Source organism: Crocuta crocuta, unplaced genomic scaffold, assembly GCF_008692635.1.
Source record: "Crocuta crocuta isolate KB4526 unplaced genomic scaffold, BGI_CrCroc_1.0 scaffold62, whole genome shotgun sequence".
Lineage (NCBI taxonomy): Eukaryota > Metazoa > Chordata > Mammalia > Carnivora > Hyaenidae > Crocuta > Crocuta crocuta.
Window position 1 is genome coordinate 2,365,087 of NW_027529173.1, and position 26,000 is coordinate 2,391,086.

The 26,000-nt window shown below is 36.6% G+C and overlaps 1 pseudogene; it reads left to right on the plus strand.

Moving 5' to 3' along the window:
• The first annotated feature begins 6,376 nt into the window (after positions 1–6,376).
• LOC144226271 (large ribosomal subunit protein eL6 pseudogene) lies at positions 6,377–7,017 on the plus strand (annotated as a pseudogene).
• The last annotated feature ends 18,983 nt before the right edge of the window (positions 7,018–26,000 follow it).

Consider the following 26,000-nt stretch of genomic DNA (forward strand, 5'->3'; position numbering starts at 1 on the left):
AAAAAGTTATTTCTAATAAAACCATATGTATTTTAAAGCAAATATGAGGACCAAACTACAGAAGAGAACAAAATGTGATAGTCAGAGGTTTCCATATATAGAAAAATTGTGGGTATATTTGAAGACTAATCCCTGCATTATACTTATTAATACAATGTCATAAGAAACATTGACATCGAGGTGCTTTTCTTGAAAATTATTTATTCTTGATAAAGTACTGATAGAAACAAAGTACAGTATTCCATCAGTTTATATGGTGTTTACACTTCTAGAAAACTTAGTGTATGTTAAAACAGTTCAAAAATGCCTTGTATTTATATGTAAAATGGATTCGCTTCTTGGCTCAGAAAAGTGTAAACAAGTTTTAAATTTACATGAATGTCTAGTGGGAAAATATAAATCCATATAGAACATAGAATGAATATTCATCATGTGTAACTGTCCCAGGCATTCTAGGAAGTCTAACATACCATTCCTGCCCACTAAATGCCAGTGGGTTTCCCAGCCTTGAAAATCTGCAAAAATTATACTCGAGGGAGCGATAAACCTTGTTGCCTCCTCTCCCTATGGAGAGCACTGTTTAGACAGTTAATAGAAGGACTTAGAACTTTCCTCTGGTGATTCTTTTGTACTAGAAAAAGCAAAATTTTGATGAAGCTACTCTGGCGGGCAATAAAGACCCACCTTGCAAGGTTAAATCATGATACACATCCCATCCTGACAGTTCCCAAAATCTGAAGTTCAGTCATTGTATATTAACTTAAATATTGAAAAGGAATATTGGCTGGGGAAGGGAATAGGAGAGAGTTGTGAGAACTTGGAAGCTTTAATATATGTGGTTGACTATGTATGTAACTGGAGCGCTGGTCTAGTTTTCTGCAGACACCCCAACCCCTCCCCCACTGCACAGACCTTACCTGCCTGCTGAGGCCACACACTCGCCGGTTCCCAGGCAGGTGGTGAGGACGCATGTGCCTGCTGGAGCCACTGCCTTCTGTCGTTCCCACTGGACACCTGAGGCACTGGGTCCTCCGCTGTGGCTCCGCTCACAGAGCCTGTGCTGGGCCCATCGAGCGCTGACTGCGGAGCTCAGTCTGCCGCCGTGCACGGCCAGGCCCCAGGCCCGCATCCCTGCTGACAGAGAAGAGCGGCAGGGCTGAGAGGAGGCGGGCCGGCAAAGTGGGGCTTGGATCTGCGGTCTGTATTTACACCGCCTGCAGGAGAGTTCAAACACTGAAGTGCCGAGGGGGCACATGCCACCCCAGAGACCTTGGGTCTCCAGGGGGGCTGTCCCAGGGCTGCTGGGCACCGCTTACTCGGGCCCGTGCCCAGCTGTGGAGGGATGCACCTGGGACTGTGCACCTCGTGGGGCTCCTTGAATGACATGTACACTTGAAGTGCAAAGACAGGGAGTGTCAATAAAGATGTAAAACCACACACACACAAAAAAAATAGCTCAACTAATACAAGCCCCTCCATAAAAGATGAGGAAATTCAGACCCATGAAGTGTAGGACAGCTACTGACCACCTACAAGTAGCTTTGTATTTGTTTCTCACAAAAACTATGTGAATAAGTATTATTTCTCTGTTTTATATCATTTTGCATTGTACAAATGAGAAAATTGAGGCTTAGTTTGTAGGCAGAAGCTCTCAGTTTTGTCTAATTCCATATTCCAGGCTTTCTCTGCTACATCTTCCTTGAACTATCTCAAAACTGAGTAGTGACCCAAGACTTAGTATTTCTGTAGCCTTCATATCTTCGGATGTCAAGGGTTATTACGCTACTTAAGTATTTCCCCTTTACAGTGCCTGTTCACTCAATTCTCCTGTTCCTCTAAATGAAGCTTGGGAAATTACATTACTCAGGCCAAATCTTGCCTACTGACTGTTTTTCTAAATAAGTTTCCATTGAAACATATTACTGATGGATGCTTTCATGCTACAAGGTCAGAGTTGAGTAGTTGCAATAGAGGCTATATGGCCCATAAAGCCTAAAGTGCTCACTATTTGACCCTTTACAGAAAAAGTTTGCTGACTTCTGCTTTGAATTAAACATTTTTTTCTTGTGTTACCATCAATATATACCATTCCCTTGTGTTTTTTTGCCTCTAGTAGTGCATTAATAATTATTATTTTGTGTTATTCCCTTTAGAATTACATCTGTAATTTCTTTAAAAATGCTTGCTGTAAGTAGCTAATTAATCCAAGAAATGACTCTCAAGATCGAAAGTTATCATAAAAGAAGCGACAAGAAAGAATGGGTTTAGCACAAATGGACCTGTTGTATACCAAATGACTATACACAGATGCCATCTATAGGTAGGATGAGCTTCCAAGCCTCTCATTCTCAAAATTAAAAAAAAATTATCTAAAGATTTTTTTCAGGATCATTTTCAATTTATTTACAAATAATTAGATTTTTGAAACAAATTCAGTTGGTAATTAACAGGAGCTATTTGTTTACTAATAGTAAACATCTGTCCAAATCAAAAACTGAGACACTTTGACAAATAAACAGAAGAGAGTACAAAAATTGTCTTTTACTGATTCAGATAACATTTTCTTTACCTAGTTCTTAGAAAATGATGTTTTTTCCCATATGTTGAGTATACATAGTAAAACAGATTTGAAAATATATTTTAGAAAAGAAAATTTTTATTTAGTTAGTAGACAGATGTGCCAAGTTATCAATTTATTGCTTCTCAGTTCCAAATTCACCCTTTTTTCCTGTTCTCTGGTAACAAAGGTAGACCTTTTTACACACTGTCAGTAGAGGATGTTGGAGGGACACTGGAGGAGAGTTTTTTTCTTCCTGGTTATGTCAGGTGTGCTCATTTAGTTGAACTCCTGCAGAGTGGCATTTTTCACCGGTATCTTGGCCCAAAGCAGCAAAATGGCACCTCCCCAACTTACCTCAGCACAAACTCTACCTTAAATGGTTTCCAGCAGGGTTCAATGGCACTCCTGAGGGCAGTACCAAGATCCATGGCTTACCCAGCTTGTTTTTTAGTAAATCACCTCCCTCTCATACCCTTGCTACTTCCAGGTGGTTTTCTGTGAGTTCATATGGTGCCCAAGCTGGCTTTCCAGCAAGTCAATAACAACCTAAACAGGTAGTTCCCAGTGAATTTCATCAGTATCCTAGTAGGCAATTCTCAGTTGGCCTCACTGACAACTGGGGACCCTTCTTGCCTGGAAAACTCAATGAATTTTCCAACATCAAAATAACTTCAACTATACTCTTCCCAATGATATCTGAGTCCCAGCTTTGAGGACAATTCTCTTCTTCCAAGTTTGTTCCATTTTGAATACTCTCCTTCTGTACCTTTTGTGTATCACTTAGAGCCCCTGCCTCCCAACTTAAATCAGTTCCCTATTACTCAATTCTCTGTTGCCATTTCTTTACACTAAATTTTAGAGTAAAATTTGAATGTTTAAATGACTTTGTGGCTTCTGTCTTCTGATTGGAACTTAGCTAATACAGCAGAGAAGTTAGAACAAACATTTTATCTGAAAGGCAAATTAACTTTTGCAAGCATAAAGAGCCCAGGGACTGCATAGACGTTGTGTGAGCCTTAAAATGAAATTATTGACTCATTTTCTACTTCTCAGCATAATCCCTTTTGTGTATGAGACTACCTCTGAAAATTATTGTAAACAATAATAGTGGAGGAGAGAAAACACTCAGTTCTCTCAGCCTCCAGCAAAAGCAAGGACATAAGAGAAGCTTTCTAGATTTGGTCTTTTATATTGAAAATCTTGTTTGAGTTCTACTTCCACCTTAGTTGTTTCAAATGTTAGCCAGACTTATTTATATCATTCCATTAGAATTTTATGACTTTATCCCTCCTTTCCTGATCCATCTATGTAGGAAAGCAGGCACAATCCTGCATTTGGAAGATGAGAATGTTTCCCAAATCTCCATCTACATACTATCTCCCACCTAGAAGCAGTCAGTCCTGAGGAGCATGGGTACATAGACTAAGGTTTTCTTGATCCTTCTTCTTCTCTTCTTCTATTTTGAACTGTTTTCTTCCCCACTCTTCACTTTATTCTCTACAGACTCCCTAATTGGGTACCTCTTCAGAAACCTAACATTCAAAGGACAACTTTCATACTTTGTTGTTTATTTGTCTTGCCAGATGCTACTTATATCTGGCATTTAGGTTAGCAGCTAATTTATCTGCATTGAACTATTTAAGGGGAAAAAAAAGATTCAGTCCAAATGAAAAAAAAAAAAAAAAGAAAGAAAGAAACATTTAGGTTAAAATTTCTTTGAATATGGTCAGTATGTAATGGGTCAAAATGTAGATTCCTGGATGCTGTTCTAGACTTAGTGAATCAGAATCCTCAGAGAGCCAGGACCCAGAAACTTGTGTTTCTAATAATTTGTCTCCCATACTAAACAACTTGCCTAGTTAATAATAATTTAGAATGTTTTCCAAAAATAGATATTTGTATTTTAATATAGTACCTTCTAGCCCTAGATGCCACTTTCCACTGGTTCTAGCACAGTTTAGAATGGGGTGTTAACTTGGACATTTAAACCTTTGTATTAGGGACTTTGGAACTTTTGCATGAAGATTTACTACAAACTTCTTTATCCCTGGAAGCTAAAGTCCTTAGGCCTTAAGGGAGTGAAGTTGGGCTTCACAATGGGCTGCTGAAAGCAGCATTTGGGCTGTTCATTTCCATTCCAGACAATTTATATAGACCACTGAAATAACAAGGTTGTTGATATTGAGGAGATCTGGAAACTGTGAGGCTAAGTTGTTGATGGGTTCTCTGCAAAAACTGATGACATTCAGGATGGAAATAGGACATGGAGGTGAGTAGAAAACTGGAAAACCAGGGGAAATGTATTTAGTCATTCCTGAGTGGAGGAGTTGGTGTGCGATAGAAAATCCATAGAGACTTAGTGTTCCTTTAAGTCCCACAACCCCTAGAGATGTCACAGTAATTGAATCATCCATTATCAAACATAACTTATTTGAAAACTTACTCTGACTTCTGTAAAAAGATTGTGTTTTGGAATTAGTGGTTGCCAAATATAGCAGCAATCAGAATCATGCAAAGTGCTGATAAAAAAAAATATGAATTATGGAATCCTACTCCAAATTTACTGAACAAGAATATTTAAAGGTGAGGCCCTGGAATTATCTATCTATCTATCTATCTATCAATCTTTATATCTCTTTTATCTATGTCCACTTTTTAACTATTTATTTTGAATTTATTATAGATTCATAAGTTGCAAAAAAAAAAACATTAAGGGAGATCTCATGTACCCTTCAGCCAGTTTCTCTCAATGCTAACATCTTGTGTAACCATAGCACAATATCAAACGTTGGAATATTTATTTTTATAAGCTCTGTAGATAATGATTATTCTGTTAGTGGGAAATTGACTGAATAAATGAATAAGTGATTATTCAAGGAAATGAGGTAACTTGGCTATCTGTAATCCTGGAATATATAGCAACCTAATTATTTACTCAGAGATTAGGCAGTCCATTCAGTGCTCTAATTAGAGGAATAATTCATAATAGTTTGTTGAAATCCTTTAATTAGTAATCTCTTTCCTCTTTTTTTTTTTTTTGAGGCTTTGTAACCTCTCATTCAATGAAAAGACTGTACTGAAGTCTTTTTCTCAAGTTTCCTTTTTACCTACTACCAATATTTCGCAGACTGATGGAGATATATTGGAAAAGTGGATCTGTTTTGATCAGCACTCTACAGATAGCTGCTGAAATCTTTGCTCCTTTCCTTTGAAATTAAGTCTCTCTTAAGAAACTTTGTCTCATTCCATCTTCCTTTTTATTCCTCCATGTTATAGTTATGCACTAATAGTGGCATTAAAGTCACTCAACTATTAACTTATTCAGTTCTTATCAACTTGGTATAATTTTAAGCATTAGGAGACATGGATGCTTATCTTAGTTCTTCCACTTACTGGTTGTGTGACCTTGACCAACAAACTCAGCCTATCTGATTTAATATTATTTTTATAAGAAGAAAATAGATGCCAACTTCCCTGTTATTACACAGATTTATTTTGTATTATCCATAACACATTGTGTAAATGATGAAATAAACTAAATAAGCATTAGATGAAGAGCTTGAGAATAATAATAGTAATAGTTAAGAATTTTCAGCAGGTATCTCTTTACTTCCAGGGGTGGAAGTTCTGTTATTGCTGGGGTTTTTTTTCTTTTCCCATGTACTGAAAAATAAATAAACTTGAACTAGATGTTCTTCTAAACTTATGGCATGCAGTTTTGGAATACAGCTTGGAATGCTATTTAAATTATTTTAGTACTGCTTCTCTTTCCTGTGTTATGTAAAGCACCCATTTATTTAGGGACTCCTTCCAGTTGGTAGCGACAAGAATGGTCATGAGTGGTTAAACTTCATAAAATGCCTAGATATTATTCCACTGAAGATGTGCTTGAAAGCTGTTGAGCTGCAGGAAAAATCCTTTCAAGTAGCATGTTAGGAAATGTTGAGTTAGTATCACTCTTAACAGTGTTCTGATCATCCTCAATGGGCACCACAGAGGCAAGGGGATGGTTTTCTGATGCAGCTGAGCAGTGGCTGGCTACTTGGGACTGTCCTCTGATACTAAATTGAGTTCTTCTGTGCAGAACATACTAGAAATTTGTTCTTTGCCATCTCCACTAAAATTGCTATCGGTGGTTTGAAAATCCCTAAACATCTCACTGATCTTCATTTTAGGAAGAAGAGACTTTGAAAGTCCAGATACCAGGAAGGTGAGATCTTTGACCCAGGAAAAGAGATATACCAGCTTACAGAGCAGCACAAAGTTGAGCAGAAAGTGATGGACTCACAAATTCTGCCAAAAATAAAAGTTGTTCCTCTGTTCCAGGGCTACCTCTGCTCTGTGGTTTGTCTCTCACAAATGGAGTTTATCCTCACAGTTTTTTTTCTAAATTTCTTACAAAGAACCTAATTAAACAACTGACACATTTAAAAAAAAAAACCCACACTAGAGTATAGATGGTAGTATTCAGCAGATTCCTTCTTTATTTACTGTAATAAAGGAGCCTGAGGAAAGGCAGTTAGGTGAAATACCTTTGAAGGTCAAGAACTTGATAGATTAGAGGAACATGTGAGAAATATTTTAATCAACAATACATTTCATGGAAAAGATGGTTCACCCTGTGTCCTTAAATGGATTCCCTGCTTTCCTTCTTGGACCATAGATTCCAAGTACAGTGATTCCATAAATACCTTTGTGGCAGATGTTCTCATCATTCCATGGAAACAGCCATGACTGTGGGAGACGAGCATAAGTGGTGTGAAAGGTAGATAAGCAGCTGTATACCCTGTTGGGTATATCTTCTGTGTCTCTCAAACCTGCATTTCACATAAAAATCCATAAAATGTCTAAGTAGAAGTTCATAGTAATAATCTATTTCTCAAGTAGAAATAAACAAAAAATAAAAGCAAGAGAACTTATTAAAGATTAGTGATTGTTTTATTTTAATCCAGAACAAACATGAAAGAACTTTGACAGATACTCAACTGGAAAATCTTTTATTCAATAAATATTAGATCAGTTATTTCCAACACATTCTTCCATTTATGTACTCAATTGTCCCAAGAAGTATTTCATATTTATTTTTTAGTCTTTTACTTTAAGAGTTTATGTTAGTTATCTATGAATTTATAATAAATTACCCTAAAATGCAACAGCTTAACACTGTAAACAATTTTTATTTTGACTCCTGAGGATCCAGGATCTGGGTGCAGCTTAGCTGGGTGTCTCTGGCTCAGAATCTCTTCGCAAAGCTGCAAGCAAATGTCTTCTGGGGTTGCAACCTTCTCAAGGGTTGTTTGCATAGTATTGGTGGTTTCAAGCTCACTTGTGGTTCATGTATCTATTGGAAGCCATCAAGGGCCTCTCCATCCTCTCTTCCTCTCTATCTTCCTCTTTCTCTTGGTGATAATTTAGATGTTCCCTTGACTGAGACAAGTGATTTTTGGTCTTATAAGCTAAAAAAGAGATGGTATGGCTTAATGGAGCACTTCCAAAAATATGTTTTGTTAATATAAACATACTAAACAAACAAAAAGTATTATAAGAAATGGTATCTTGAGTTAAAATGAAGTTTTTGCTAGTGTTTTTAATTGCAAGACTTCACAGAACCTTTAATGTGTGTACTGTTTATCTCTGGAGGCACATTTAGTATGGGAGATTTCTCAAATATATTTTAATAAGAAACTATTTTTACAAAGGCATCTCTTGGAGTCCATAGGTAATTCTTTTTTTAAAAGCTGGTTTAGTGTTATTTTATCCTGGGCAGAGGCCTAATTCTTGTATGTTCAATACCTATCTAAGCTTTACTCTACCTCTAGCCTGTAAATGAAAATAATAAAACCTGACCTTCACCATCCTTTGAGGGGATATTATAAGATTCAACGAAATAAACGTAGGAAAACATAAAACAAAAAAACAAACAAAACAAAACAAAACAAAAAAAACAGATGTTGTCTTTGCTCCCTGTTGGATCTTCAATAGCAACATTTCCTAGTGCTACCTTTTTAAATAACTTAAAAACATAAAAATCAGATTCTAAAATCCACTAAAACTACTACAGTGTATTTTAAATGAATTTCAGGGGCACCTGGGTGGCTTGATCAGTTAAGCTTGCAACTTCAGCTCAGGTCATGATCTCACAGTCTGTAGATTTGGGTCCTGCATGGGCTCTGTGCTGACAGCTCAGAGCATGTAGCCTGCTTCAGATTATGTGTCTCCGTCTCTCTCTTCCCCTTCTCAACTCACATTCTATATGTCTCTCAAAAATAAATAAACATTAATATTTTTTAATAAAATGAATTTTATAGAAGTGGGAGACAGATATACAATTGCATGTAACACTGAGAGGGAAAGACCAAAAGAAGAGAAGACCACCTCTGAGTATCTTTTTTTTAACCAGTTATTTCTGCTTCTCTATTTGCTTTCAACTTTAGTTTCTTTCAGAGACTGTGTCAGGAATGAGGAAAAGGGTCACCTTGAGGAACTTTATTCTACTGAAAAAGGAGTACTCCTCTCCACTGCCTATTCAACTCCTGCTGAGGCACTTTCTCTAAAGAGACTTCTTTTTTTTTTTTTATAAGCCTGTCTATTCACTAATGAACTGACTGAACTATCAGTTGACTTGAATGGGAGTCAACCAACACTAAATCTAGTAACAAGAATTGAAAGCTAAATTTAAAGAATAAGCTTAGAGGTGAAAGTATAATTCTTACGGGCACTATAGTTGGAGGCGGTGGAACATGTTTCTATCATCACCCTCTACAGGAAGATTTTGGAGCAATAACTTGCTTCAGTCTCACTTTGATAGCATTTGTCTTCTGTCAGAAATGAGTCCAATTGTAGCTCTGCTGGTAACTGGGGACTTCATCTTTTTAAAAATGAAGCTTTGCCCACCTGCAGAGCGGTTGTAAGAACTAAATGAAATACCATAGATTCATCCAAGGGTCCTTAGCAGGCATTCCCTAATGGTAGCCTTGGATTTTCCTTTAGCTTAGACAAGGTTATCAGATAACATACTTCAGGTCTAACCTTTGTGGCAATTCTAAAATTTAACTGCTCTTTGACAATACAAAGGTGGACTTCTTTTCCTTGCAGGTTTGCTCAGTAAATTATGTAGTAATTCTTTCTTGATTAGTTCATTTTCTTTTTCTATAAAGAGTTAAGACTGAGATTTCATATAATTATTATTCAAGTGTGGGCTTTATTTTAATTTAGTCTATTTTGTAAAGCAGAATAAATCTTCCACATGTGTGCTTTTTGAAATATGCATGCATTATATGCTAATTATTTTTTGTGGGTTTTGCCCAATTAAGATATTACTAAACTGTGCTCTTGTAATAGACATGCCTTAGGTGAGACAGAGGCTGTGATCTGCGCCTCTATCATTTACTGAAATGGAGGGTCTGAAGAGCTGGAGTTTGATTTTTTGCCCTACCCCAAGGGCCATGCATGTCCAGTGATTGAACTTAAGTGGCAGGAATATATACCATAGAGAAGTAAATGAGAAGATGGGAGAAATTACATAGATGCTGATTTTGAGACATCAAATCAACGTGTTCTACCTCCCAGCCATCCTCACTTTTCAGTTTTCCAACTCTCCAAACCACTGAATGAGTAGCATGCATTGTTTCATGGGGAAAGTATGTCTCAGTTGCAAACAGGAATGCATTGACTTTGAATTTAAAAATGGATTTTTTTTCCTATAGTCTGAAAGCAAACACTTTGACCACTGCAAATGCCCAGCTTACTTGAGAAAGGGAAGGTTTTCTCAGAATTTCAAGGTGAATAATTGGAAGAGGATCAGAGAATGTATATGATGAAACTAAGGAATAGGAGAAAAAGAATGCAATTCAAGGACATGGAAAGAAGAAAACCTGTCTGATTATTGAGAGATGGAGAGCTCTCTCCATCTTAGGGGGGAGCTCTTGAGGGGGAGGCAAAATCAGGTTCTAGTGTTCTGATTTTCCTTAAGGGCAAATCCAAAAGAAGGAATTAACAATATCCAAGCAGATTTGGGGACCACTGGGGCTGATGCCATGCTTTCTTGGGCATGGCCTGGGAAAGTGAAAAGTTTCATTAAGTCCCATACATTTAAAATATCAGGAGGATTTATATATCAGCAGCCAAAGGAGGTATTAAAAAGTATGGGCCCAAGTGAATTCTCATTTTGGTGTGTTGTGGAGAAAGCAAATAAAAATCTTAGGCCCCCAAAGCCATTCATAAGTGTTACATACCCTAGTGATCAATAGGAGGACGCCTATAACCGTGTGGACAGTAGGGTGTGAGATCCTCATGACTGAAGGTTAGGGTGACGTCCATGGACATCAGCAATGGTAACCAGATGCACTCTAAAGATCAAGCAGGACAACCTAAACTCAAAAGGATACTCATTGACCACATGATTACATCACTTCAGAAGCAGGCACAGCAGAGGTCAACTCAGAAACCAAATAGGGTGTGATATATCACCTAAAGACTTGGGTGTTCCACCTCCAAGTCCTCTTCCTTCTGCACCCAAATACTATATTTGGAAGGAGAAGAGGAAGAATTTAAACCAGGAGAGAATCTTAAATATAAGATAAGCATATATATTCTGACTTTTGTGGTAAGGAGGTTTCCAGAGAAGATAGAATATTAGTTATAAAACTAAACTGTAATTTTGATAAATGTATACTTGCTAAATTTATATCCTTCCTACAAGCAAGAGTGCTGTGAAGTTGGTTAGCCTTTTTAGGATAGAAGTTGTTTATCTTTGAACAAGAATCCTGAACTATGGAAAAATTGCCAAAAGATATTAGAACATTTTATAACTGATGTCTTTCATTTCCTCCTTGGAATTTTAAAATTATCCACTGTGTGCCAGGGTGGCTGAGGCCTCAGTTTTAAAAAGAAGATGAACATCTTCCTATAGGCTACATATGAGCTTGTAGGAATCTAAGTGAGAATAAGCTAATGTCAACACTATAGTCTATGAAAGCACCTTAGGAACTTCTCCTCTTGTAGAATCTCTTAGAGCTCATATCTGTTCAATCTTGAAGGGATTTACATGTTGCTTATTAATGGAAGACATTCCTTGATAACATCCATGGCCATGGTGTCCTCTTCTCTAGCCATTGCACAATAGTCTCTTGAGAGGTTGGAGAGAAGCTAAGAGTTATTGTAATACATAGATGGCCACAGGACTCTATTGAATAGGAGGACCCAGAAAGTGAGGTCTAGTTTGACATAGAAATTCTGTAAAATAACATACCTAGGCAGGCAGGTAAGGTAAAAACTATAAAGCTGTGCTTAGACAGGGAGAAATGGCCAAGTCTTAGGGAAGTCTAGCCCTAGATAGATCCAACTCTAGCTGAGAGGTTTGTATAGTGAGAATAGACTTAAATTTAATACTAATCAAAAGACTATGGGAAGCAGGTAAACTCCAATTTGCTTCTTGTTCAGTGATAGGGATAGATTAAGTGTAGATGGGTCTGAAAGAAAAAATACCAGAAATGAGGCATAAACAATGGCATACTGTGTACACATGGTAAATGGTGTCTGTGAAAGCATGTTTGTTTTATCCCAAATCGTGTGTCTGAAGGCATGAGTTAATTTGCCTCCTGCTTGAAGGCAGACATCCTTCTGGACCATTATGATCCACTTTCCAGATAAATTTCTGCAACCCCTTTATACTCTGGTTGTTGACCAGTCCCTGCCCTATATCTATTCCCAAGGCTGATTAATAGACTTCTGCCTGTCATGCCTGAAGTCCTTTATTAGTAACCGCTGTATACTACTGCCGTAATTCTGTTTTGTTCTTGCTGTAATTCTCCCCAGTAACTTCAGCCCAGCCCTCAAAAGTGTTTGTTCTTGGGGTTGATGGTGGTAGTAGTGACATGTCCTGTTACCTAATACTTTCAAACTCATAGTGGTTATGACATTCAAATGACATTTTACCTGCAAGGACTGGAAATGACATTCAAATGACATTTTATCTGCAAGGACTGGAAAACAAAATCACTATATAAATTTTTAAATTGTTCTATGATGTTAATAGATAAACATAATAGCTTAAAAATTCTGTAACAATAAGCTCATAAAAACTGAGCATTCAAGTGGTAAACATATCAGGTCATTAAATAAATCAATGACTGAATAGTGATTAATGTAAACTTTTTTTCTAGAGTTTTAAGGCACTCCTTAAAGTTTTTTTAAGGCACTGAAGTACACTTCAGTACACTTTTCTTAAAATTCATGTCCGTTCACTACTCCTAACCCTCTTTCCTAATTGTAAAAGAAAACCCAACAGGAAGTCACAGAGCTCACTGCTTCCCTTCGTGCCAACTCTCTTAGACCACACAGAAGCAAAAGCTAGATGATTTAGCAGAGCTCTCAGACCTGAGGAGAGGTTTGGCAATGTGACAAGCAGAAGGGAAGCTGACGTGGTATCACTAGGCCAGGACAGAAGAGTGGTTACAGGCAGTGCTAGTGAACTGCCTATATCCTTAGTGGAAGGAGCTGGATGGGTAGGGAATTTGTCCCACTGGGTGGGGAGAGAAAACATGTTGGTTCACTTGATGTCAGAATAAAACGGAAGTTGGCATTTTAGGGAGTTATTGAGACCACAAAAATTGCTTGTGAATGGAGAAGAGTTAGTCCTGGTAGGATGCTTATGATATATTGTAGGTTGCTTTAAATACCTAATACTGCCACTTTCTAGGATTAAGACCATTTGTAAAACAATGCTGTCTGCAGACTTTGTTGGGATCATCTCCCAACTTAAAACAAAACAAAATCTTAAAAAAATAGACCTAGACATAAAGATACCTTTTAGACTTATGTATCTTTATATTATGACCGACTTTGAAGAAAATAGATTTGTTTATTTAAAAAAAAAAAAGTACTTTAAAGCAAGGTCATATGTTGGGAAAGATAGATCCTATATAGGCATAGCATTATTATTATGGTCAATAGAAGCAAACTTTGTAAGTTTAAAAAATTTATATTGCTAACTTTTATTGAAGATTTACTATAATCCAGGCACCATGTTTCGTGCTTTACATTTATTTTTTCTTCAAAGTTTAAAACAAAATATGAGAAAGGTACTATTTTTATTGTGACTTAGTAGAGAGGAAAATTGAGGCCTGGAGAAACTAAGACAACTTGTGCACAGTCACACATAGAGGAGGCACCAGATCGGGATTCAAATCCATGTGTTGACCATATCGACAACCTTGCTTAACTAGGATTCTCAGTTGCTATTCTAGTCCTCCACTAAAATAAACTGTTTCCCAAAAGCAAATTAGAGTCACAGTAAACCACTACATATTCACTGAAATGACTAAAATTTAAAAAGACTTATAATACCAAATGTATCTAGAATGTGGCACAATTTAGGCTCTCAAACATTGCTGGTTTAGTATTAAAGGGTACCACCTGTTTGGAGAAGAGTTTGACAGTTTTATCTGTAAGTAGCATACACTTACACAACTCTACAATTCCATTCCTAGGTATTTACCATGAAATATGTAATGAATGAAATGAAAATGCGCTGGTATACAACTGTTCATATCAGCTTTATTCATACTGTTCAAAAATAGAAACAATTCAACTGTCCATCAAGTGGTGAATGGATAAACCATTTGTAGTGAATACTTACAAAGGAATATTACTCACCATTATAAAGCAGTGACTACTGATACTTACAGCAACATGGATAAGACTCAAAAGTATTATGATTACTAGGTGTTATAGAGAAACCTACTTGACAATAAACTATATTAAAAAACTGTATTAAAAAACTCCCTTCCCAGGGAGGAGGTGAGAGGATTGAAACATCTCGGAGGGACTCGACTGCAAGTTTATATTTTGGGCGATATCAGTGGGGCACTCAGACTAAGATCTGGAAACAAGGCCTGGCTTGGGATATAGAGCATGGCGCACCTAGGCTATGCCCATGGCACAGGGAGATCAGACCCAAAAAAAAGGCTACTTCAAGAAAGAAGCCAAAGTACACATGGTGAAGAGTCCCAAATACCACTACGAGTAGGGAAGTAAAATAACCAAGGACTCAACAAGAGAGACCAAGAGACACCATTCAAAGAACACTTCCTCAATGGACAGGCCCTGGACAGTTAAAGAGCCTTCTTTGGTACAGCAGCACTCGCAGGTGCAGAGTGCAGAACAAGCTTTTAAAACTAGCAAGAGATAGAAAGTTAACCAATTGGCTAAATGGAAAAACTCTCTTCCAAACAAACTCCAGGAAGAAATGACAGCTAAAGAACTGCTCAAAACAGATATAAGACATAACTGAACAATAATTTAGAACAATGGTCACAAAATTAATCTCTGGGCTTGAAAAAGGCATGGAAGACATCAGAGAAACTATTGCTACAAAGACTATGGAGCTTAAAAATAGTTGTGATGAGGGGCGCCTGGGTGGCTTAGTCGGTTAGGCGTCCGACTTTTGCTTAGGTCATGATCTCGCGGTTCGTGGGTTCGAGCCCCGCGTGGGGCTCTGTGCTGACTGCCAGCTCAGAGCCTGGAGCCTGTTTCAGTCTGTGACTCCCTCTCTCTCTGACCCTCCCCTGCTCACGCTGTCTCTCTCTCTCTCTCCTAGAAATAAATAAAACATTTAAAAAAAAAATAGTTGTGATGAATTAAAAAATGCTGTAAATGAGATGCATAATAAAATAGAGGCATCCAATACACAGAATGAAGAGGCAGAGAGGAGAATAAGTGATTTAGAAGACACAATTATAGAAAAAAAGGAAGCTGAGAAAAGGAGAGATAAACTTATCCAGGAACACAGAAGGAGAGTTTGAGTGCTCAGCGATACAATCAAACAGAACAATATCCTTATCATAGGAATTCCAGAAGAGGAAGAGGGAGTAAAAGGCTCTGAAGGAGTCCTTGAACAAATTATAGCAGAAAACTTCCCCAATCTGGGGAAGGAAACAGACATTGAAATCCAACAGGCACAGAGAAATCCCCTCAGACATAACTTGAATCAATCTTCTGCATGACATATAGTGAAATGGGCAAAATATAAGGACAAAGAGAGAATTCTGAAAGCAGCTAGGGATAAAAGGGCCCTAAACATACAAAGGGAAACATATCAGAGTGGTGACAGTCCTATCTACTGAAACTTGGCAGGCCAGAAAGGAATGGCAGGAAATCTTCAATGTGATGAACAGAAAAAATATGCACCCAAGAGTCCTCTATCCAGCAAGCCTGTCATTCAAAATAGAAGGAGAGATAAAAGTTTTTCCAAATAACAAAAATTGAAAGAATTCATCACCACTAAACCAGCCCTACAAGAAATCCTGAGGGGGACTCTCTGAGGGAAATATTGCAAGGAATGCAAGGTACCAGAGACACCACCATAAGCATGAATCCTACAAAGGACACAATGACTCTAAACCCATATTTTTTAATAATAACACTGAATATAAATGGACTAAATGACCCAATCAAAAGACATAGGGTACCAGAATGGATAAAAAAACAAAACTTATCTATTTGCTGTCTACAAAAAAATCATTTTAAACCTGAGGACACCTTCAGATTGAATGTAAGGGGATGGAGAAATATCTATCATGCTACTGGAAGTCAAAAGAAAGTTGGAGTAGCTATACTTAGGTCAGACAAACTGGACTTTAAAGTAAAGGCAGTAACAAGAGATGAAGAACGTCATTATATAATAATTACAGGGTCTATCCGTCAGGAAGAGATAACAATTATAAATGTCTATGCACCGAATATGGGAGCACCTGAATACATAATACAATTAATCACAAACAGAAACAATCTTATGGAAAAGAATGTGTTAATAGCAGGGGACTTTAATACTACACTTATAGCATTGGATAGATCAACTAGACAGAAAATTATTACTAAAGAAACAATGAACTTGAATGACACATTGGACCAGATGGATTTGACAGATATACTTAGAACTCTACATCCTGAGGCCATGGAATTCACTTTCTTCTCAAGTGCACATGGCACATTCTCCAAGATAGATCACATAATGGGACATAAAGCAGCCCTCAATAAATATAAAAGAATTGAGATCATGCCATGCACACTTTCAGATGACAATGCTATGAAACTTGAAATCATTCACAGGATGAAGTCTGGAAAAACCTCCAAAAACATGGAGGTTAAAGAACACCCTACTAAAGAATGAATGGGCCAATCAGGCAATTAGAGAAGAAATTTAAAAATATATGGAAACAAATGAAAATGAAAACACAACAATCCAAACTCTATGCGATGCGGCAAAGGCAGTCCTAAGAGGAAAGTACATTGCACTCCAGCCCTATTTCAAAAAATTAGAAAAAGTGCAAGTATAAAATCTAACAGTGCACCTAAAAGAACTAGAGGCAGAGCAACAAGAGCACCCAAAACCCAGTAGGAGAAGAGAAATAATAAAAATCAGGGCAGAAATAAATAGAAACCAAAGAAAAAGTTGAACAGATCAATGAAACCAAGAGTTGGTTTTTTGAAAAAAATAACAAACCTCTACCCAGGAGTATCAAAAAGAAAAGAGAGAGCACCTAAATAGACAAAATTATGAATGAAAATGGACTTATTACAACCAACCCCTCAGAAATACAAGCAATTATCAGGGAATACTATGAAAAACTATATGCCAACAAATTAGACAACTTAGAAGAAATGGACAAATTCCTAAACACACACTCACTACCAAAATTCACATGGGAAGAGATAGAAAATTGGAACACACCCATAAAGTGAAAAAATAGAATCAGTTATCAAAAATCTCCCAACAAATAAGAGCCCTAGGCCAGATGGCTTCCCTGGGGAATTCTCCCAGACATTTAAAACAGAATTAATACCCATTCTATTTAAGCTATTCCAAAAAATAGATATTGAAGGAAAACTTTCGGACTCATTTTATGAAGCCAGCATCACTTTGATTCCCAAGCCAGACAGAAACCCAGGAAAAAAAGACAACTACAGGCCAATATCCTTGATTAATACAGATGCAAAAATTCTCAACAAAATACTTGCAAATCGAATTCAACAGCACATAAAAAGAATTATCTACCAAGATCAAGTGGGATTCATTCCTGGATTACAGGGCTGGTTCAATATTCACAAATCAATGAAGTGATACATCACATTAACATAATAAAAGATAAAAACCACATGATCCTGTGGGATAGATGGAGAAAAAGCATTTGACAAGATACAGCATCCCTTTTTAATAAAGATCCTCGAGAAAGTTGGGATAGAAGAAACTTACTTAAATATCATAAAAGCCATCTATGAGAAGCCCTCAGCTAACATCATCCTCAATGGTGAAAACTGAGAACTTTCCCCCTGAGATCAGGAACACGACAGGAATGTCCACTCTCACCACTGTTGTTTAACATAGTGCTGGAAGTCCTAGCATCAGCCATCAGACAACAAAAGGAAATAAAAGGCATCAGAATTTGCAAAGAAAAAGTCAAACTTTCACTTTTCCCAGAAGACATAATACACTACATAGAAAACCCGACAGACTCCACCAGAAGCCAACTAGAACTGATCCATGAATTCAGCAAAGTTGCAGGGTACAAAATCAATGTACAGAAATCGGTTACATTTTTATACACTCACAATGAAGCAACAGAAAGAGAAAGCAAGAAACCGATCCCATTCACAGTTGCACAAAAAACCATAAAGTACCTAGGAATAAACCTAACCAAGGATAGAAGAGATCTGTATGATGATAACTATAGAAAACTCATNACCCAAGGGATACAGGAGTGCTGATGCATAGGGACACATGTACCCCAATGTGCATAGCAGCACTCTCAACAATAGCCAAAACATGGAAAGAGCCTAAGTGTTCATCAGCTGACGAATGGATCAAGAAGATGTGGTTTATCTATACAATGGAATACTACATGGCAGTGAGAAAGAGTGGGTTCTTGCCATGTGTGGCAACATGGATGGAACTTGAAGGTGTTATCCTAAGCAAAATAAGTCAGGTGGAGAAGGACAGATACCATATGTTTGCACGTATAGGTGGATTAGGAGGAACTTAATGGAGGACCATGGGGGAGAAGAAAGGTAAAAATAATGGGAGAGAGGGAGGGAGGCAAACCATGAGAGATTCTACTCTTGAATTATGAGAACAAACTGAGGACTGATGGGGGTAGGAGAGAGGGGAAGGGGAGTGCTGGGCATGGAGGAGGTCACTTGTGGGGATGATCACTGGGTGTTATATGGAAACCAACTTGACAATAAACTATTAAAAAAAGAGACATAAAAAAGTGTGAAAAAAGTATTATGATTAGCAAAAAAGGACAGGCAAAAAAGTGCACAGATTGTATGATTTCATTCATGAGAAATTCACTGAACCATATGCTTAAAGTGGTCATAAACTCTATGCATAAATTGCCCCTGAATAAAGTTGATTTAAAAATTTGCTGTTTTCTGTAGTTAAGTCCCTACTGCACAGGGATTCCCAGCATTTCTTCTTTTAACTTTTAGCCTGTGTTTCATCATATATATTTAAGCATGTGTATATGCACAGTAGTGTGTATTATGTTATTTATGAGTTTGTATACTTAACTGCTTAGAGACCATATTACATTACAAAATTGAATTATATATATTTTGTTTAGTGTTTTCTTATGTTTGTGTGTTTAATCTTTTTTTGCTTACTGAATGAGTTAAAACCTTTTTTATTATTCTGATTGTGTGAAAAACTATGCACTCTGCCAGAATTTTCAAAATATAGCACATAATGCCAAATGTTCAGATAGAAGTAAAGTGAAGATTTGAATCAAGCATTAATATTTTTTTAACTCTGTATAAATCAAAAACTTCTTTTTTTTAAAGATAAGGGGTTTGATGATTTTTTTTAATGTTTTATTTATTTCTAGGAGAGAGAGAGAGAGAGAGAGAGAAACAGCGTGAGCAGGGGAGGGTCAGAGAGAGAGGGAGTCACAGACTCTGAAACAGGCTCCAGGCTCTGAGCTGGCAGTCAGCACAGAGACCGACGCGGGGCTCGAACCCACTAACCGCGAGATCATGACCTGAGCAAAAGTCGGACGCTTAACCGACTAAGCCACCCAGGCGCCCCTTAAATCAAAAACTTCTTAAACCAGTATCTCACAATGGTGAGCTTGAAGTGTTAGCTCCCGAATCATCGTCTAATCTTCTCATACAGATTGAATTGTAGTTTTTCAAGTTTTAGTTTCAATTGAAGGTCAGTGTGCTATCAAGGGAAGACTTTAAATGCTGAAGATGGGGTGGCCTGGTTTGAATTTGAATTCTAGTTTTACCACTTACCTGCTGGGTGACCACAGGCAACTGCCCGACTTTTGAATTATCCATTACTTAACTGAAAGAGATAATCTCATTGGATTGTGACAAATAGGAAGAATGTAAGGCATATAGCAGATACTAATAAATAATATCCACAGTTCTTCTTATCTACTGTATTTAATGTAGTATAGTAAGAAGAAATTAAATTTTCAAAATAGAATCAATGGTTTAAGCCCCTTTACTCACCAGCTTGGTGCCTGAGGCAAGCTCCTAGACGTCTTTTATATGGACCATTTGTAAAATGGTTGGTTATATTAACAACCTTGGTTTATTTTGCAGTTTATTTTTTTTTAATATTTTTATTTATTTCTAGGAGAGAGAGAGAGAGACAGCGTGAGCAGGGGAGGGTCAGAGAAAGAGGGAGTCACAGACTGAAACAGGCTCCAGCCTCTGAGCTGGCAGTCAGCACAGAGCCCGACGCGGGGCTCGAACCCACGAACCGCGAGATCATGACCTAAGTGAAAGTCGGAAGCTCAACCGACTAAGCCACCCAGGCGCCCCTATTTTGCAGTTTAAATGAAACTTTATAATTGAAATATATAGAATACCTGTTACAGAGTAAGATACTGTAAATATTCATTGATTTGAAATCCAATTTTTTAATTGAAACTCATAAAATGTACAATAAATCTATTCAATAGAATATTAATAATAGTATTCCATTCACCAACCATGCCTAAAGATAAGTATTTGCACAATTACCTTAAGAAAAAAAGAAACACTGAGATCATAGACTGAGCTTTTCTGATTTTATCCAAATCTTCAGTATTTTAAAGTCACAGCCAAAGAACTGGCCAGATAATGCAGAAGGCATTTTCTGAGCCTGTACTCCAAGTGTTTGTTTGTATCCTTTGTTAGATTTCTATGAAAGTCTAGACAGTGGGAAACAGAAGGCAATGCAACTAATAATACTACTGCACTGATCATTTCTTTTGACAGCACAACTGTTTCATCATAACTTGGTTATTAAACAGATGAATTAAGCAGCTGTCAAAATAGACTTGAAGCTCCAGGGACTTCAGCTCTGTAAAATTATGTTATGAATTATTTCTCCACCAGGAATGCTATGCTGTTTTCCAATTGGGTATTTATTATTGCAGATAATACAAAGGTATAATAAATAACAGATAAAATAAATGAACCTTTAATGAATAAACAGATAATAATTATTGTTTGAATTCAAGAAAGTAGCCTCTAAGAAAATAAAGCATAATAATAAAGCTATATATTCTTTAAAAAGTGAACATGGAGCTATTAACACACTGTAAAATTGTAGGTAGCAGCATATCTTTGAAACATTTGAATGAGAAAACAGTATATTACCTGGCTTATTTATTTGTATCTGACATGTCAAGGCATATGGCCAAGCAGACTCTACATTTCTGCATGACTATCTGCCTACCAGCAGGTTTAATTATATCTGATTTGGGGATCAATATATGGTTCAATATCAAGACATGTTGGTACTGCCATGACTTTTAGTCAAATATACATGTGCATGTGCCACCTTTTAATTTCGAAGAACTTATTTTTCATATTTAATTGAGGAAATATATCTGTTTTTGTTTTAATCTTGTCTGGAATATTGACTTTATTTCAGATAAAATGATAGAAGTATAACTACTGGTGTTTGAAATAATATAGGTTGTTTCAGTTAAATAGTTTAAATTAGTTTAAATAAGAATATAAGCCCCACGTATAATTATTTTCTAGATAAGTTACCAAAATAACAGCTTCCCTCATCAGTTTTCTTACCGCCTTCTATTATTTTCTCTGAATTGTCAAAAAGGTCAAACTACAGCACAATGTATTAGAGAATACAAAGCAGTGTTGTTTGGTCATGAATAGGTTACATAATAAAATAATCATAAAGAGTTAATGAATCATGAAGAGAAATAAATTCATCAGAGCAAAATGACTGAATAATAACAAAACACTAGCTGGATAAGAATTTCTATGTGAGGAGCAGAATTACAAATGCATTATACAGAGAAACCCCTTTGATTTGTAAATCTGTGTTGTGTTTAATAACTACTTTCCATACAATATCCTTTCAACTATTGTGCAACTTTTTGAAAATAATTACTTGCCCCAGAATTTGTGTAGTTATAATATGGTAAATTTTTATTTAAACCAAAACATCCTGACTTTATGTTTACTATTCTTTTTATTGTGTTGGGTAAAATCACAATCACACAGAACTGGGATGCTTATTTAGCCAGTGGATTATTCATCTTTCTAAAGATAGAAAATCTATATTCATCAGGTAATTTTGGCAGATTCAAATTTACTATCTAGCTAAGTAGCTTATTGATTATTGCTCATAAACATTCACATTCTCTCCATTTTCTTCAAGTTGCAGTCCCTGGAAACCACAACACTAGTCTCTGTTTCTATTTCTTTCTTTCTTTTTTTTTTTTTACACTAGTCTCTGTTACTATAGGCTTGACTTTTTTTAAGACTCTACACTCAAGTAATATTCTTCTTTAAGTCTCTGACCTATTTCATTCAGCTTAATGCCCTCAAGGACACCCATGTTATCCTAAAAGGCAAGATTTCATTTTTTTTAAGGTTGAATAATATTCCATTGTATACATACACATTTTCCTTATCTATTCACCTGTACACAAATACTTAGTTTGTTTTCATGTCTTGGCTACTATGGATAATGCTGCAAGGAACACAGAGGTACAGATATCTCTTTATGAAAGTGATTTCGTTTCCTTTGTATTATATATCTAGAAGTGGGATTACTGGATTGTATGGTAGTCCTTTTTGAGGAACATCCAGATTGGATTTTATAGTGACTGTGCTAATTCACATTCCCTTTGTCTTTTTGATAATAGTTTCTCATAGGTCTGAGGTAATATCTCATTATGGTGCTGATTTGCATTTCCTTGATGATTAGTGCTATTGAAGATCTTTTCATGTGCCTATTGACCATTTATATGTCTTTGGGAAAATACGTTTTCAAACCCTTTGCCTATTTTTAAATGATATTATTTCCTTTCCTTTTTTCCTCCCTCCCTCCCCCCTCCCTTCCTTCCTTCTTTTCACCCTTCCACCCTTCCTTTCTTCCTTTCATTTTTGCTATTGAATTGTATAAGTCTCTTATTTATTTTAGATATTAACCCCTTATCAGATATATTATTTGTAATTATTTTCTCCCTTTACTCCCTCCCATAGTTTGCCTTTTCATTCTGTTGACTATTTCCTTTGCTGTGTGGAAGGATTTTGGCTTGAAGTAATCTCATTTATTTTTGCTTATGTTGCTTGTGCTTTTGGTGTTAACCAAAATATTATTGCAATGTCCAATGTCAAGAAGCTTTTTTTTTTCTGTTTTCTTCTAGGAGTTTTAAAGGTTTAGGTATTAATCCATTTTGAGATAATTTTTGTGAGTGGTATAAGATGGAGGTCCAGCTACATTCGTTTGCATGTGGATATCCAGTTTTCCCACTACCATATCCAGGCTCTTCAGTGAAGAATCTATCTTTCCCAACTGGACATTTTTGTCTACCTTATAAAATATTATTTGACCATATATACGTGGATATATTTCCACACTTTCAATTCCATTCCATTGGTCTGTGTGTATGTTTTTATATCAGTACCATTTTCTTTTTATTACTATAGCTTTGTAGTATAGTTTGAAATTGGAAAGTGCAAGTTCCTTAATGGCTATCTAGAAGAGACTTTAACTTTATTAAGGAACCTTTTCTTTGGACTGTTTTTAAATATCAAATATACTTTTTAAAAAATGTTTGTTTGTTTGTCTTGAGAAAGAGAGAAATTGAGTGAGTGAGGTAGGGGCAGAGAAAGAGAGAGGGAGAGAGAGAATCCCAAGCAGTCTCTGTGCTGACAGCGCAGGCCTCCATTTCAAAAACCGTAAGATCATGTCCTGAACTAAAGCCAAGAGTTGGATGCTTAACTAACTGAGCCGCCCAAGTGCCCCTCAAATTCACTTTTTAAAGAAAGATTTAATTTTCACTTCTGACCAAGATGGTATAAGAGGGACCAGATTATTTTCTCACCTGCCTGGAGCTTATTCCTTCTGGTGCTGTTGCATCTGTACTCTCTCCTTTTGCCCCTGTTCCAGAGTACTATCTTTTTCCATGCTTAAAGTCTAGTTTTTCTTGAAGCATAAGAAAAGTAGCCTTATCAGCCTCCATGCTAAAGTACTTCACACACTAGCTCTTTCTCATTCTTATGACTTCTTGCTAGAACAGAGATGGGTGAGAAGAGATTGAAGAGAGGGCAACCTATGGTTTCTTAAACATGGTAGATTGAAATAACCCTTTGAAAAGAGGAGGAATAAATGAAAGAATAGTAATAAGGTAATATTTTTGACCCTTCTTTTAAACTTTTTTTTTGTTTTTTCTTTTTTTTCTTGATCTTAAAATTTTTTTTTTTTTTTTTTTGGCTATGATAAACATTGAGCCTTGTCCTGCTCATATTCCTTTGTATGTCTGTGTAAATATGGGCACTTACACAGACATACAAAGCATGAGCAGGTCCTCAGAAGTTCTGACTTGTCTTTCAATTTCTAGTCTTTGATATTTCCTCCTTGTAAAATGTTCTGTGCCTCACTTTTCACTTACCAGCTCCTGTCCTCCCTCTAGGTATCAGCTCAGATATCACTCCAGGAAACCTTACAGTTTAAGATTGGGATAGATGTTAAGTCCTGTATGTTCCCAAAATATTCTCTGATTAACACTTACTATAGCCCTTCAAATTCTGTGCTGAAATTACCTATTCTTTTCTGATTCTCCTATTAAACTTTAAACGCCTTTGGGCAAGGACTGTATCTTGTTCACTTATGTGTACCCAGTGCTCAGCATGTTGCCAGGAACATGAAAGCTGCTAAAAAATATTCTGGTTATTAGTCCAGGGTTACATCGCTAATGAGTGGCAGATCTAGATTTAAATCCAGTTCTGTGTACCTATGGGTCATTTGTTTTGTGCTCTGCTGAGAAATACTACCTCTTACTCCCACACACACTAATCTAAACACATAGCTATTAAAATCTAGTTTTAAAAGTAGTGCATGGTACGGACTGACAGTCTTTGTTAGGGAATGATCCACAGCTAAAATAAGTTATTCTAAATACCTTCACTGAAGTGTGACAAATGTTGGCACCACTTGTGATGTTTCTACTACAGCATGCTTTGTCCAAGGAATGGGCCCTGATGCATTTCTCATGTGATGGAACAATAATAATCCTACAATCCAGCCATTTGGAATGAATAGATCATGGGTGAATTGCACTAAATGTCTTTCTCCAACCAAACAATGTTACTGTATAAAATATATCTAAAAGTTAGCAATATGTTCATTTAGGTTAGGAGGAATGAATTGTTTTGTGAGTGTTTCTAATAATGGAAGAAATTACAGTTTAAATCTTTTCACTTAAGTATGTTTCAACTGAATTGTCATTATGTGTTGTAATTTACAATGTATTTGTGCTACAAGACAATGTGTCTTTCAGTCCCAGCTGCAATGATGAATTATGCAGAAGTTTCCAAGTGTTTTTTCTTCTTAATCATTTTCGCATTCAACTTTTAGATTATGGTAAGATTACAGGCTGCTGCAGCTGAAAAGAGAAAAGAAAATTTGATAATTCCTACAGCTGTACACAGTGTATTTTATTTTTTTTCTTAAATAGTTTATTGTCAAGTTGGTTTCCATATAACACCCGGTGCTCATCCCAACAAGTGCCCTCCCCCACAGTGTATTTTATACCCTTGTTACTGAGAAAGTTTATTTATAATTTAAGTGGTACAGGCTGAACACATAATCTATTCAGTTTTTATTCTCCCTTTTTAATGGATTTGATGTCTGAAGGCTTTAATTGTCAATGTCTACCTAGAGTAGAGGTAGTCAATCACATGGTGGTTTAAAAGCAAATGAGTTAAACAATTTTTAAATCAAGAGATTTAGCCTCAAAATACATATTTCTGAGATCTGAAAAACCATGCTATCTGGGACAGATGCCTGCCTGTACAGCATAATCTCCTGGAGTGATATAACTACTGTCTGGTTCCTTTCAGTCACCAGTATCTCTAGTCCTTTACACCCACACATTTCCCCCTTTTATGTTATCTCCTTGGCTCT